At 38.9% G+C, this 14,622-nt stretch overlaps 1 protein-coding gene across 2 annotated transcripts in view; it reads right to left on the bottom strand.

The window, feature by feature from the left end:
* LOC127656803 (pleckstrin homology domain-containing family A member 1-like) overlaps nucleotides 1–12,736 on the bottom strand; it is a 38,249-nt gene extending 25,513 nt beyond the window's left edge. The window contains exon 1 of one of the 2 annotated variants that reach the window (XM_052145265.1): nucleotides 12,651–12,736. The gene's annotated coding sequence lies outside the window, so the exon portion shown is untranslated. The remainder of the gene's footprint in view (nucleotides 1–12,650) is intronic. The other variant, XM_052145264.1, reaches the window with a different exon arrangement.
* Nucleotides 12,737–14,622: the final 1,886 nt, after the last annotated feature.

Raw genomic sequence — 14,622 nt, forward strand, 5'->3', positions numbered from 1 at the left:
TCAGTTGGTAAACCCACCGCCACCCCAAAGCGCCATTGCGCCCCTTCCATTGATCGAGGTCCCTTCGAAAGAATTGGAATGGACCTCGCCGGGCCATTAGAACGGACAGCACGCGGACATCGCTTTGTGTTAGTCCTAGTGGATTACGCAACGCGATATCCGGAAGCAGTGCCCCTGAGCAACATCTCCGCGACGTAGTGTTGCAGGGGCACTCTTCAAAATAATCTCCCAGGTGGGGATTCCAAAAGAAATCCTCACCGATCAGGGCACAACGCTTATGTCACGCATACTTCGCGAGCTTTACTGAACTATTGGGCATTAAGTCGATTCAAGACTAGCGTTTACCATCCGCAGACTGATGGCCTAGTGGAGCGATTTAATAAAACACTAAAAAATATGATTGGTAAGTTCGCATACCGAAGACGCTAGGAATTGGGATAAGTGGCTCGACCCCTGTTATTCGCAGTACGGGAGGTCCCACAAGCCTCCACGGGGTTCTCACCGCTCGAGCTGCTGTACGGGCGACGCCCACGCGGGTCCTCGACGTCATCCGCTGGCTTGGGAGGAGGGACCTTCTAATAGTAAAACGAAATTCAATACGTTCTTGATCTTAGAGCAAAACTCCACACACTGGGGAAATTAACACAGGAGAATTTGCTCCAGGCTCAAGAACGCCAAAGCCGGCTGTATGACAGGGGAGCCCAGCTACGGAATTCGCGACCGGAGATAAAGTGCTTGTATTACTCCCAACATCGAAGCTCAAAATTACTCGCCAAGTGGCAAGGACCCTTTGAGGTCACACGACCAGTAGGGGATCTCGATTATGAGGTTAAACGTACCGATAGAGGGGCGCGCTCAAATATATCACCTCAACCTCCTGAAATTGTGGAGAGAAGAGGCGGCCTCTGTGACGCTGGCAACGGTAGTTCCGAGAGGGCGGAGCTCGGACCGGAGGTAAACAAAGCCCGCAATCTCAACACCCCGGTTCCTTGTGGAGACCACCTCTCACCGCGCCAACTCGCAGAGGTTTCCGAATTACAAAAGGAGTTTGCAGACGTGTTTTCTCCTCTACCGGCCGCACAAACATCATACATCACCATATCGAGACCGAAGCCGGGCGTGGTGGTACGTTGTCGCCTCTATCGCTTGTCCGAACATAAAAAGAAAGTAGTTCGAGAAGAATTGGACGCGATGCTTGAGATGGGAGTAATAGAAGAATCCCACAGCGATTGGTCCAACCCGGTCGCCCTTGTTTCCAAGAGCGATGGGTCTGTACGCTTCTGTGTGGATTATAGGAAAGTCAACGCTGTGTCTAAATTTGACGCGTACCCAATGCCCCGTGTTGATGAACTGCTCGATCGGTTAGGTACGGCTCGATTTTATTCGACCTTGGATCTAACGATGGGTTATTGGCAGATCCCCTTGACACCAATTTCCCGTGAAAAATGGCCTTCACCACGCCGCTCGGATTACACCAATTCGTGGACGCTTCCTTTCGGTTTGTTCGGGCACCAGCCACGTTTCAGCGCCTCATGGATAGGATCCTCAGACCGCACACTGCTTACGCCGCTGCCTATCTAGACGATATCATCATTTATAGCAATGATTGGCAGCGGCACATGCAACATCTGAGGGCCATCCTGAGATCGCTGCGGCGGGCGGGGCTCACGGCAAACCCAAAAAAGTGTGCGGTTGGGCGTGTGGAGGTACGGTATCTGGGGTTCCACTTGGGTCATGGCCAGGTGCGTCCCCAAATTGACAAGACCGCGGTCTTGTCAATTTGGGGTGAGGCAGTTCCTGGGGCTGGCTGGCTATTACAGAAGATTTGTGCCTAATTATTCGGATGTCACCAGCCCGCTGACTGACCTCACTAAAAAGGGGGCTCCAGATCCGGTCCAATGGTCGGAGCAGTGCCAACAGGCGTTTATACAGATTAAAGCTACACTTTGTGGGGGGCAGCTTTTGCATGCACCTGACTTATCTCTCCCTTTTGTTTTGCAGACGGACGCTTCAGACAGAGGGCTGGGGGCCGTACTCTCGCAGGTGGTGGAGGGAGAGGAACGCCTGGTGCTGTACATTAGCCGGAAGCTCTCCTTGAGGGAGACTAAGTACAGCACCATAGAGAAGGAGTGTCTGGCCATCAAGTGGGCGGTCCTCACCCTCCGATACTACCTGCTGGGGCGGGCCTTCACCCTCTGCTCAGATCACGCCCCACTGCAGTGGCTCCACCGCATGAAAGATACTAACGCCCGGATCACCCGTTGGTATCTGGCCCTCCAGCCTTTTAAGTTCAAGGTGGTCCACAGACCGGGGGTGCAGATGGCTGCCGCTGACTTCCTCTCCAGAAATGGGGGAGTGGTAGGCAGGCCGGATGACGCCCGGCCTGAGTCGGGCGGTGGGGGTATGTGGCAGCGGGGCGTGGTCAAGCCCCGTCCGGAGAGAAAAGCGGTAAGGGCGCTCACACCTGAGCTAAATTATGTCTAACACCTGTCTCTAATTGCAGTAGCTTGAGGAGAGCGGCATAAAAAGCAGCAGCAACAGAGCCCAGAGGAGAGCCCGACACGAAGGCCAAGAAGCTAGTGTGTTGTATTAGTGTGTTGTATTAGTGAGTGAATTAGTGTGTGAATTAGTGTGTGAGAATAAAAAACAACCTTACCTGAATCCTGTTGCTGTTTCCGTCCCTTCCTCAGTGGAAACTCGTTACATACGGTAACTCAGATAACCGGTCTGTACAACTATTGCTATTATAAGATGAGACCTACACCAGTGTTTCCCGAAAACTGTGCCGTGGCAAACCAGTGTGCTGTGAAAGATTGTCAGGTGTGCCGTGGAAAATTATAAAATTCCAGAAAAAAAATAAATGCATGAAATAAAAATTATTTCAGGGATACAAACTCCTAAAATTTTGGAGAAATTGGCTGTTTTGAAACCATAATCGGTCACTTTTGTGATTGTGAAGAGTAATGTGTAAACTTGAGTGATATTTATACACGTTAAGTGTCTTTCACATGACTTACGTCAGCACTGCAGTATACATTGAAGTCTATGAAGGGATGTGACACCAAAGTGTTTTTCACTCATGTTTTTGCTTCACCAATAATGTCTTTGAGAGTACAAAGCAACAATAAATATTTAAAAACTGTCCAAATTTGTGAAGAGACATTGAATGTCTAAATATTACCTTATCGTTTATGAATATCAGAGACCCCAGTTATTGAACTAATTTAAATTCACCAAGAAAATGCTTCGACCTAAACATAAACAAATCCTTTTATTACTTTCTGCTATCAAAGCAACTGCAAGCTTTTTTTCTCTCTTCTAAATACGTGTTTTCAATGTTTATTGTGCACGCATCCCGCTTTGATACGTGGCAAACTCGTAAAATCCCCCCTCTGTGACTCTTGTCATGTGGAGGGCGATGCGGTGCTTGACACTGGGTTCAGCCTCCAGAACCAAATTAAAACTGCCACGAGAAGTCGTTTGTCTGAGACAAAGATGCTAAATCTAATGACAACTGCCACAGCATCAGTCGCCCTTGATGCATTTGATTACGCACAGGTGAGTTTAAGTCGAACCAATTGAAGATTTGATAAGAGTAAATTTTTTACGTGATTTGTTCATATTTTAATTGTATTAGTTTTTTAAATATTGCATTGTTCATATGTTGTGTTTTAGTGGCCTCCTCTGTCACTGCGGGAAAAAAACATTAATCTGCTTGGTGTGGCGTCTCTGTTGCTCATCTGTTCTCTTCATAAAAACAAATGGATAATCTGCTATATGCTCATTCTGTAAATTCATGATGAAAATGTGAGTGAAAATAAAAGGTATTAAATGTCTTATTATCATTAAAATATGAAAATTTAAATAGCGGGTAATAATAGATTATGACGGAATTATTTGTGCCAAAATGATGGACGATGACAAAGTCTAATGCAAGCACTGTATGTGACTTGTTTAAAATTCGGCTATGCAAATAAATAAATAAAAACTTTACAAGTAAACCTGCAACTAAGACAGAAAACATGGACAAGTTCTTGAAAAGGAAAAATATTGACGATGGTTAGCCTTATGTGGTATAGTGGTGTGCCGCAGGATTCTTTAGACGTAAAAAGTGTGCCAAGGCAGAAAAAAGGTTGGGAAACACTGACCTAAACAGGCTGATTGATGTATATGGATCCCAAAATAACAGCCCAGAGTGACAAAATCAAGAGAAAAGAGAATAAAACCTCTATTCTCCTCTTCTATTCTGAGGGCAGAGGTATTAATGGCACAAGTGTAATTCATAAAGAGACAAAGGCTGTGAACGAAGACAAGGCCTGCTGTGTCATCGCCCTGCAGCAACAATGACCATTAGTCACTTGACCAATTAGCATAGAGCACTATTTGACCTGCCCTGGGTTCCAGAGCACAGAATCAGCCTTGTGTTTTGGAATGCTCATAGGTTCTCTAGAGCAGCCCTGTTCTTCCAGGTCTGAGAAATGTATGCAGGCTTATACTGTATTATGCTAAATATGATGTATGCAGCCTTCATGCTTGAACAAAAGCACACAGACACACATATATGAGCTGTTATCAGCCGATGTACTGCTTATCACTACCAGTAAAAAGGAGGGCCCTGATTCCTCAATCAAGATTGAGCAGATAGAGTCTACAAGACAGGTCTTGTCATGTTCTAGACAGGATTTGGTTAATGTACTTCAACTCTCCTCATGTACTAGACTAGATCATCCACATTAGCACACAATGTAGAATCAGTGTTCATGAACAAATAAAAGTTAACAAATTGAACTGACTAAAATTAAATTAAAATGACCATAAATTAATTTTAGTTTTTGATAAATAGAATAACATAAATATTGCCACCTTGTCATCATTAAACATGAAAGTGTCAATATAAAGCAATAACACAAGACAGCCCTGCGATAATTAATGCTACTGTTAAACATTTGTTAGAATCACATGACCAGCCGAATACTACTAATCTCAGTAACGTCCTGTTTTTTTGACACTTTTACTCATTGATTAAAGTAATCATGGCTGACTGTGAATACTAAATTTCTACAATGGCATCTGAAACTGAAAACTATTGATTTTAAATTGATTTTGAATTATACACGCCTCTTTCCACCACTTTCACAAGAGTTTTTTTTTCCATTCTATCAATGGCTACGTTTACATGTCCACCAATTCTCTGATTATTGCAATAATACGAATATATGGAATAATTAGATTAATATGTTTACATGATTTGTGCAAATCTCTTCAATCCCGTTTACATGCTAATTGCCATTACTCTAATTATTGCTTAGAAATGTGAGGTTTTAATGCTTTTTATAAAATAATATTACAAAAAACATCTTGTTGCAAATATGTATCTTTAAATACAGCCTGGAATAAAGACAATTTGTCTGTGAGTCTTTTGGAATGACTTATTAAAACAACCGGTTAAGAAGAGTCATTTTCGACTACATGGGATGTGCTGTCGCATTTGATTCACTCAAAAGAATCGGTTCATAACAGTCATTTGTTTATCGGATTACACTGGTTGCTCTGTCTGCTTCGGAGAATCTGTAAATAAGAATCACTTGTTTGTGAATCGGAATACATGCGCAGGATGTTATTGTGTTCCGCCCGCGAGGACATAATGGTTTGAAAGATGTTCAACATTCAATTAAGACTGCAAACGGACATTCACAACTCGGGAAATTATGTTTTCTTTTGCCATGGGGCTTTAGGTTAGAAATAGTGTTTACATGCCAGTATAAAATTATTAAAACGTGAGTAATCCACATGTCTTACCGTATCTTACAATTATCATTACAAGGGATGCACTGATACATCTTTTTCTCTTCCGATCCGATTCCGATATCGGAGATATCAGTATCGGCCGATTCCAAGCTGATACCAGTGTTTTTTTGCTAAATCAGTTTAGAATATCTTTACATTATTGTGTGGAACTAATTGGGAGTACTCTTTAATATGTGAAGATACACAAACCACTAACTACACATCATTTTAATATAAATGTATAGCTTATTAAGAAACCCTTTATTATTAACTAATATACTGGATAATGTAGCAGCAAAATTAACAGTAATTCCAGTAAAAGTCATCAGAAGAAAAGAAATCAGTGTTTTTTTTACTCTATTTGTTATTTACTCTAATAAACCAGTTTTTTTAGGGCTGCACAATTAATCGAAAAAGTAATCACGATTACGGCTGCAATTATTATGTAATCGTGAAAATTGAAGATTACAGCGTTCAATTTAAGTCTGCTCCTGTTGCGTCAATGGTTTCTATTTACAAAGTATTTTTGCAGCGGTTCAGTATTCTAACCAAACACTAAAATGTCCATTGATTAATGAAATAGCAATGGCCAATCAGAGCCACTTAGATTAGTCCTCCGTCCTATCTGTAATGACAACGGATCCTAATGCGCAAGTTTTAAACCATCTGAATGCCCAGATGTTTGCTATATGTTCTTGCTCTGTTCACGCAGCACACGAAAATTAATACCGGTACCTTGAAAAGAAGCTGTAGAACAAGAGTGAAAAGCACTTTGTAATTATTTTGGATTCATTGCATATTGCACTGCTCGCTTTGAACGTAGATGTTAAATGAGCAACACGACAAAACTAAAATGATCTCGTTCTAATCAAAGCATAGACATGGTGTAAATAATTGATTTATTATGTTGATTAGACAGCTTTGTTTTTAATGAGAGTATTTGTGAGAGTGCAGAACATTGTGTGAAGCATCATGAGCTTGCAGGTCTCAAAAAGCGTAAACCTGCGGTGTGACCGCAGTCATTGTAATGGGAGAGTTTGTCACGTTGCTCGATTTCTGTGTACAATTTATAAAAAATGGAATAACAGTTTTGTTGTCATGTTAATAAGTAGGCCAATGTGAATTTGATTTGTACAAAACAACAATAAAATAATTCATCTCAACTGTTCCAAGTGTGTTTTGGAGGTGTAGCCAACAAAAAGAATATGGCATGTATAGCATATTTCAGGAATCACAGTCATTGTTATCGCATCTGCTCTAACGGATGAATGGTCCCCTGTCTAGCCACCTAATGGCTTACTGAACGCAGTAACTTGGTCGATTTAAATCAGCTGTTAATAAGTTTGAATATTGAATATGCCATATTATTTACTGTACGTGGACTAATAATTTTACCAGTTATTTAGCAATAATTCAATTTATTCTATAACATAGATATCACTTTACAATAATTTTCATTTGGCTTACCTTAACAAGCAATATTACAATTAGGGATGGGCGATATGGCCTAAAATCCATATTGCGATATATATTGCAGCCTCTTGCGATAACGATATATATTGCGATATATAAATTATAATAGGACCATTTCAGAACAGGTTACATAGACCCTAAGGAAAGCCAAACTGCTCTATTTTTTCTTTTTTTTTTTTAAGAAAGAAAGAATTGTATGTAGTTTTGAGAATATTTATTGTGCAAAACTGTAATCATACAACAATGTTGCAGATAAATACAATTCAAGGACACTAGCTGCAGACTTTAACAAAGAAAAAGCTTAAAGTATTGGGTTTCTTAAAAGGCACTACACTTATAAATGCCACACAAGTGTCAAACTGGTGTCTTTTTAGTTAAGGAACAGACACTGTACTGAAAATACTTTCAGTATTAGGCAAAGAATTTCAAGTCAAACAGCTCTTTTTCAACCTTTTCGCGGAGCTCGGCATACAGTGTTGGCATCTCTGTTTCTGTAAAGTATTTGCGGCTTGGCACCTCGTATCGTGGATCAATAGCTCTGATCATGGCTTTAAAGCCACGTCTCTCTACCGTTTGAAAAGGGACCATGTCCTTACACAAGTAAACAATTATGGCCCTGGTAATTTCAATCCATCGCGGGCTCTTCCTACTGTAAGGAGTACCTTTTGAAAATGACTGTTGGATGGAGGTCTGAATCAGTTCCTGTTTTTTCTGTCCTGCGTTCTTCGGACTGAATCTTGGGGTTGGCTGCAATGCCTGGCAATGCTGGTATTCAGTGACATGTTTCGCTTTTGAGGTGGTAGAACAGATTACTCGTGTTACCTCTCTTCGCCGGAACTGTTGCCCCACACACTCTACATAGTATAGTTTGCTGCTGCTCGTCGGATCGGCTTAAATCCAAACCAATTCCAAATAATTGATGTTGCACCGGTCTTTTTCACCAGCTCCTCCATTTCGCTTTCAGCCATGTTTATTCAAGATGACGAGTAACGTTACAGTGATGCGTTCCAGCCGGTTGCAGCTCATGGCTCTAAATTTCACGGGTAGATTGCGTCATCACGCATTATCGCGATAGTGCAATAGAATTAAAATCTCTATCGTAGGCCAATTTTATATCGTTTATATTGCATATCGTTTATATCGCCCATTACTAATTACAATATAAAATACAAACCAATATAATGCTTAAAATAAACTGAAGCACAGCTCATATCCACCATTGAAATCTGCTACTCTGAAGAACCACATGGTTGCTTGCTTTGTGACATCACGGTAATACATTTTTTTTAATCAACATTAATAAATCGCGATTACAATATCAAGAGCAATAATCGGCAAATATGATTTTTGCTATAATCGTGCAGCCCTAAGTTCTTTTGAATCTAAAGCGCAAGACATAAAACTGCTACCAGTGTTGTCTGATCCCCGAACAAATGAAACTTATGAGTCTGCTCTATTTAATGAATCAAAAAGACTTATGAATCAGTAGAGCTGACTCAATAAATATGAATGCATTATTTGATACACTCGAAATAAACCAGAACTGTTACTGTATCACGTGTACTGTACTTCATTGTTGTTTAAAATGACAATAAGGATTCTGCAATTTAACATGTCATAAACAATCAAATATAAAAGTAGTTCACTTTTAATATTGCTTGCAATATTGTTTATTTGTCTCTCATGTCTGTCAAATCCACTTATATAATGCAATCAAAAAATCAACAGGTGTATTTCAAAAAACAAATTGGTCGAAAGGAAATCTGACTGGCTGGTATTTTTATTTTTTGTATCTACCAGCCAACTTGGGACCCTGCCCTGTGTAGTCAGAGGCCTAACTCCTCATTTCTTTGTCGTAGATCGGTTTGCATGCACATATCCTTGTTTTAATCCCTGACTATAAAAAAAATCTGCCGTTTTTTTAACTGACTATGACTAGTTGTGACCTTTATAATATTCCACTTTCCGGATTGTGTGCATGAGCATTTGTGTGTGAGAGAAAAGGCATTCTCTCTGTGACATAATTCACTCGTATTCCTATAAACCAATGGCTGACATGTGTCCTGTGTGGTTTTGCACAGATTCAGGTAAAACAGACCTGCATATGTACCTCAAACATTCGCCGTAAAGCAGGTAAAGTTGTCAGAGAGGTTGTACCGATTTCATGCCCTAGACCTAATTAACACAATCGCAAACAAGCACATACACACACTGCACATGCACACAAAAAACATCTATCCAGCGCGTGTAGAATATGCACACTGGCCTAACCCATTTGAACAGTAAACATATAGTTCAAAGACATGCACAACAGATATAATGATCGGTTCCTTTGGCCTCTTAATCCCTGAGTCCTCTAGTTTATCATAAGAGTCTAACTATATGATAAAATCCATCAGCATAATGGGAACAAGAGTATTTAAAAATAAAATAAAAATGCTTATCCAACAATAGAAAGGTAAAGTAAAAAAATAAGATAAAAAGATCGGTGGGATGTGTGGAAATAAACGTACATTAATAAAAGTATGTATCCATATCTTCTCCAAAACAATAAGACTGCATCCAACATGACTTTCCAAGGTCAACACCATACTGTCTGTAAACCAAAGCCAAATGTGTGTTGACTGACCCCACTCATCCTGTCTGTCTACAAACACAAAACAAATAACACAATGAACTCCTGTTATGTGACATTTTAACACATTTAGGGTATCCATTGGTATGGCTGTAATAAGGACAAGCCAAAAGCAGAATGCTGACAACAACAGTTTAAAACCAAACCGCAAGTCATTGCAATATCAAAGATGTGTTACCACAGTATTACATTTAGATGGTTGACTCCACTTCGCCAAAGTCCTAAGAGACTCCCAACATAGGATATATAAACTCAGTATACTGTGATTTTTGTGCATCCTGTCTAATGTAATATAAGTTATAGCAAATTCTTTAGTGGAAAGTGATTTTCTATGTCCTTTTTTAACATAAATCACCACTTTCAAAATGTGAAAGAATGTGAAGGTGAACGTGGAGATTTATAGTAAAAAATAGGGGTCGACTGTATAGGCCGATAAATGGACCGATATTCTGACTTTATTATTTTCCCATTTGGACGATTTATTTCTTGAGGGCGCCGAGAATCGCCTGCTTGCATGTGAAGCCTCAGAGACATGTAAATGACCAGTCACGGTTCGTTTTGTTGTTATGTGCCATTGTGTTACTACAATAATAAACTGGTGAACAACACAGTGTCATTTAAATCGTCCACAGACACTTTTGAGCTCATAATGTTAAAGTGCTCATCTGTTTCATTCTCCCTCTCTCTCCTCAACAGTTCCCTGTAACATTAAACTGTCTTACCTAATGATAAAAAGACAAATGTCAATAAAACTAATATCATATACTGTATGCAAATATGCACATATCTTGTTTAAACAGATGTAATAAACCAACCTCACAAACTTCAGCATCCTCTGCAGCACTCATATATCTTCCTCTAAAGCATGTATTCTAACAGACTCTCCTCAGCAGTTCCCTGTCACTTTTCTAATGATAAAAGACAAATATCATTAAAACAATTATATACCATTTGCAAATATGCAGATATCTCGTTTAAACTGATGTAGTTCACGAACTGCCAGCGTTTTCTTCCCGTCAAGTGCTCATCTAATATCTTCCTCTGAATCACGTATTCAATCAGCAAGAATCAAAAACTTCATGGATAAGGAAGTTCCTCCGATTTACACATTTTGTCGACAATACAAGCAGGCAATCCAGGCCGTTTAAACTGTCAGGAGATTGAGGCGTGCGCTGGATACGCACGAGCGCATGAGTGCGACCAAAGTGTTTCTAGCAAGTAGGCCACTGTTGGCCATGTTTGGAATGCTCTCAGGAGACTATTTCCAGTCATAAAAGTGCAGCTCCTATCTACTTGAATGGATAAAGACCAAAATGTCCAAAACGGTTGTACGATTTTACGATCAAAGAACATATTTCAAAGCAGCAGTAAAATTTGACAACACAGGTATCATAAATGGAGCTTCTTTACCTCAGATTACACACACACAAAAGCAATCTTCCCAGATTTATAGCTAATGTGCATGCAAGTTCTCAAGTTGATTGACAGGCAGTGTCTGTATATAAAAGGTAGGCTCTTTACCATTAAGGTGGGACTTCCTATCTACATAAGTTGACCATTGGCTGCAGTTGGGTATTCAAATTTTTCCCATTCATTTTAATAGATTTAAATTACCTGTCTCTGCTAAATAGATTCTGGTGCAACTTCAAGGTAAAAGCGCTTCACGTGTGCTATAAGTAAATGTCTTATTCACTATGCACTGTTTGTCAAATAGGTTTGATTCTTTATTTTTTGAGAAACTAACTTGGACATGCCATCTGTGGTTGCTGGACTACTGTGTGTACTGGTATGTCCTTCTTCCTATTATATGAACATTTTCTTCATGTGCAAATAAATTACAAAAATTTGATAAAACAAATCAGAAAAAAACTGCTATCTACCATTTAAAATACAATATTTGTTAGTGTCTTTTCTTTTTCTTTCTACAAATTCTGCCTTTATTTGCTTTTTGGACCTTCAAAGTTCTGTCCAAAATTCACTTGCAATGTATGGTTCAAGTGGACAGAGCCGAGCTATTTTTTCTTCGTTTGAGTTCTGCAGACGAAAGAAAGTCATACATATTTGAGATGGCATGAGGGTGAGTGAATGAGGAGATCATTTTAGGGTGAACTATTCCTTTAAATTGCACCTTTCAGTTATCAGCCCAATCTTTAACCATTAAGCTACATCACCCCCTGCGTATACAGATGTTATGTTCTGATCTATTATAACTGTTTTAAGCAAAAGCAAAACAGTGATCTTCACTTACACAAGGTTTAACATAGACAACACTTAATGTAAACTCTGAGGTTCACTTTTAAACCTACAGCTCAGTATGAACCCATTATGGCCCACAAAAGCAGGTGAGATAAGTCACATTAACAATAATATACAATCAATCAATACTGTACATGAGATCAGAACCTTCGATGTTCTTGATATATGAGATTAAAATTTGTGATATGATATTACCATTATGGAGCGATCTTCACGATATAACTCTATACACTTAAATACTCCTAATCAAATATTGTTAATATATATTTAAACTTTTGTTGTTAACATTATTATTATATTGCGTGGATGAAACGTCTAATATTATCGTCTATGTGTAAGCAACACCGCGGAAAATCCCAACCTCGCCCTGTCTTCGTATGATCCTGCATTTTAATCTACTGAAGAGTCTGCGTTAAGCCTTTAACTTATCTCTATGTCCATATACGAACTCAGCCCGTGACCGATGAGCCAGAAAATATACTTTTATTGGTCTACTCACTCGATTTATTCTCGCTGAAGTGGAATGGTTCGGCTCTGCCCATCTCCTGCTCGTGTCCCCGTTCACAAACTTCAGGAGTGTTTTTCCTGCGGGAGCGGAAGTGGCTGTATACGTCACTACGTCAGGTTTAATGTGTCTGTTTTTCTCTTTTTCTTTATTTTCATATTTATTTTCATAACAGTGGTGTTTTTTTTTTTGTTTTTTTTTATTTTATTTTTTTTTTATATAAATTTGTATTTATTAATTATTTAGTCTAGCCTGACAACGACGTGGAACGAAAAGAGAGTCAGGTGGCCAACCAACAACTACGTCGAAAATTGGCAAAATATATAATTGCTTTCTCAAAAATACCAAAGTTACTTGTATAAAACTGATTTTTTTTTTCTTAATAAACTAGATAAATACAAAGAGAAAACCGCTGGCTATTTTGTTAGATTTTTAGGTTAACAATTGCCCTTATGCTCTCAAACTGGCATGTCATTACCAATACAGTAGCTACACATCTTGTTATTCTAATCTGAAGTGAGAATGATAAGGGTATGTCAAATCAGATTAAACGTTGTTTAGCAGTCAGTGTAGAGTCATATAAATTATATATATCTCCTCTAAAAGTATTCTGTTTAGAATAGTGACGACAGTGTAACATAAGAGAAACACGGAGGGCTGTACCCCCTTGTGGTTAGTTTGGTTAATCCAGCGATTATGGAGCAACAGTGTTAAAATCATGGTCAAAACTAGCATGGTGTGAAGTGCAACAGCCAGTCTAAGTTTTGCAAGCTTTGTAATTGTTATGAATTATATCATTTTCTTGCACCAAAGTCCTAAAATATTCCATTAAACACTGGATAATCCAGATGATTAGACTGGTGTAAAAGACATTTATCACTAAACTACATGTGTACCTCACCTCCCTAGAAATACACATATCAACACAGCAAAAAAGTATGGAGCCAGAATGATCTAAAAATTATATATATATATATATATATATATATATATACACACACACACACACACACACTCACACAGTACAATTCATTAATGCACAGCACAATTCACATTCTCAAAATACGATTAATAAATTCAAAATACAATTCATAAATACACAAGTGAGAGCACATATATTACACCGATTTCCCACACAAATACAACTCACTTTAATACATTTGAATGTTTTCACAAACATTCAAATGTATTAAAGTGAGTTGTATTTGTGTATGAATTATATGTGTATGTAAAAACATACACATATTTTTCGAACTTGATAGGTACATACCTATCAAGTTCGTGAATTAATATGTGTATGTTTTTACATTTATTCATGGTTTGTTGAATCTGCATTTGCAAATTGTCACATGTGTGGATCACTTGGAATTATTTGTGGCTATTTTTGAGATCTTTCTGCCAGGTTGTGATTCACAAATAGTGTTTTTTAATAAGTCCTCTTTAGCCAATCATTTTGAGTTTTTAATCCACCAATCATGTGCCTGCATTAGTGCACAGAGAGGGACATTTTCAGCATTTCAGCATGGCAGCAGACTTCATCCAAGATGATAGCAAATTACTTTCAGAGTATAGGTAGTTGGTAAATACAAAAAATCTCAATCAAATTTTCTCTAATTTTAATACATACTTTTTTTTTTCTTTTTAATACATACTTAGGGTGCCGCTAGACCCCTTTTACTGGGGCACGTACCCCAGTATAATCTGCTGTGCCCCAGTAAAATCTCAAGTTTGAGTTTAAACAATTTACTTTATTCTTCAGTGCATTCATTTAGATTGACAATCCTGGAAAAAAGAAATGGATCTATCTAAATGCAATGCAGTAACCCACCCAATCAACGCTTGTAAAAGTAACGCAGTTTAACCTAAACCACAAATCTGATGCATGCGCACAGAAATCCATGTCCGTGTGGCGCGCACCTGTGCGCTTGCTATAACCATAAATTTGAAGGCTGTTTATTGGATCAGT

The sequence above is a fragment of the Xyrauchen texanus genome, chromosome 16 (assembly GCF_025860055.1).
Source record: "Xyrauchen texanus isolate HMW12.3.18 chromosome 16, RBS_HiC_50CHRs, whole genome shotgun sequence".
Taxonomy (NCBI): Eukaryota; Metazoa; Chordata; class Actinopteri; order Cypriniformes; family Catostomidae; genus Xyrauchen; species Xyrauchen texanus.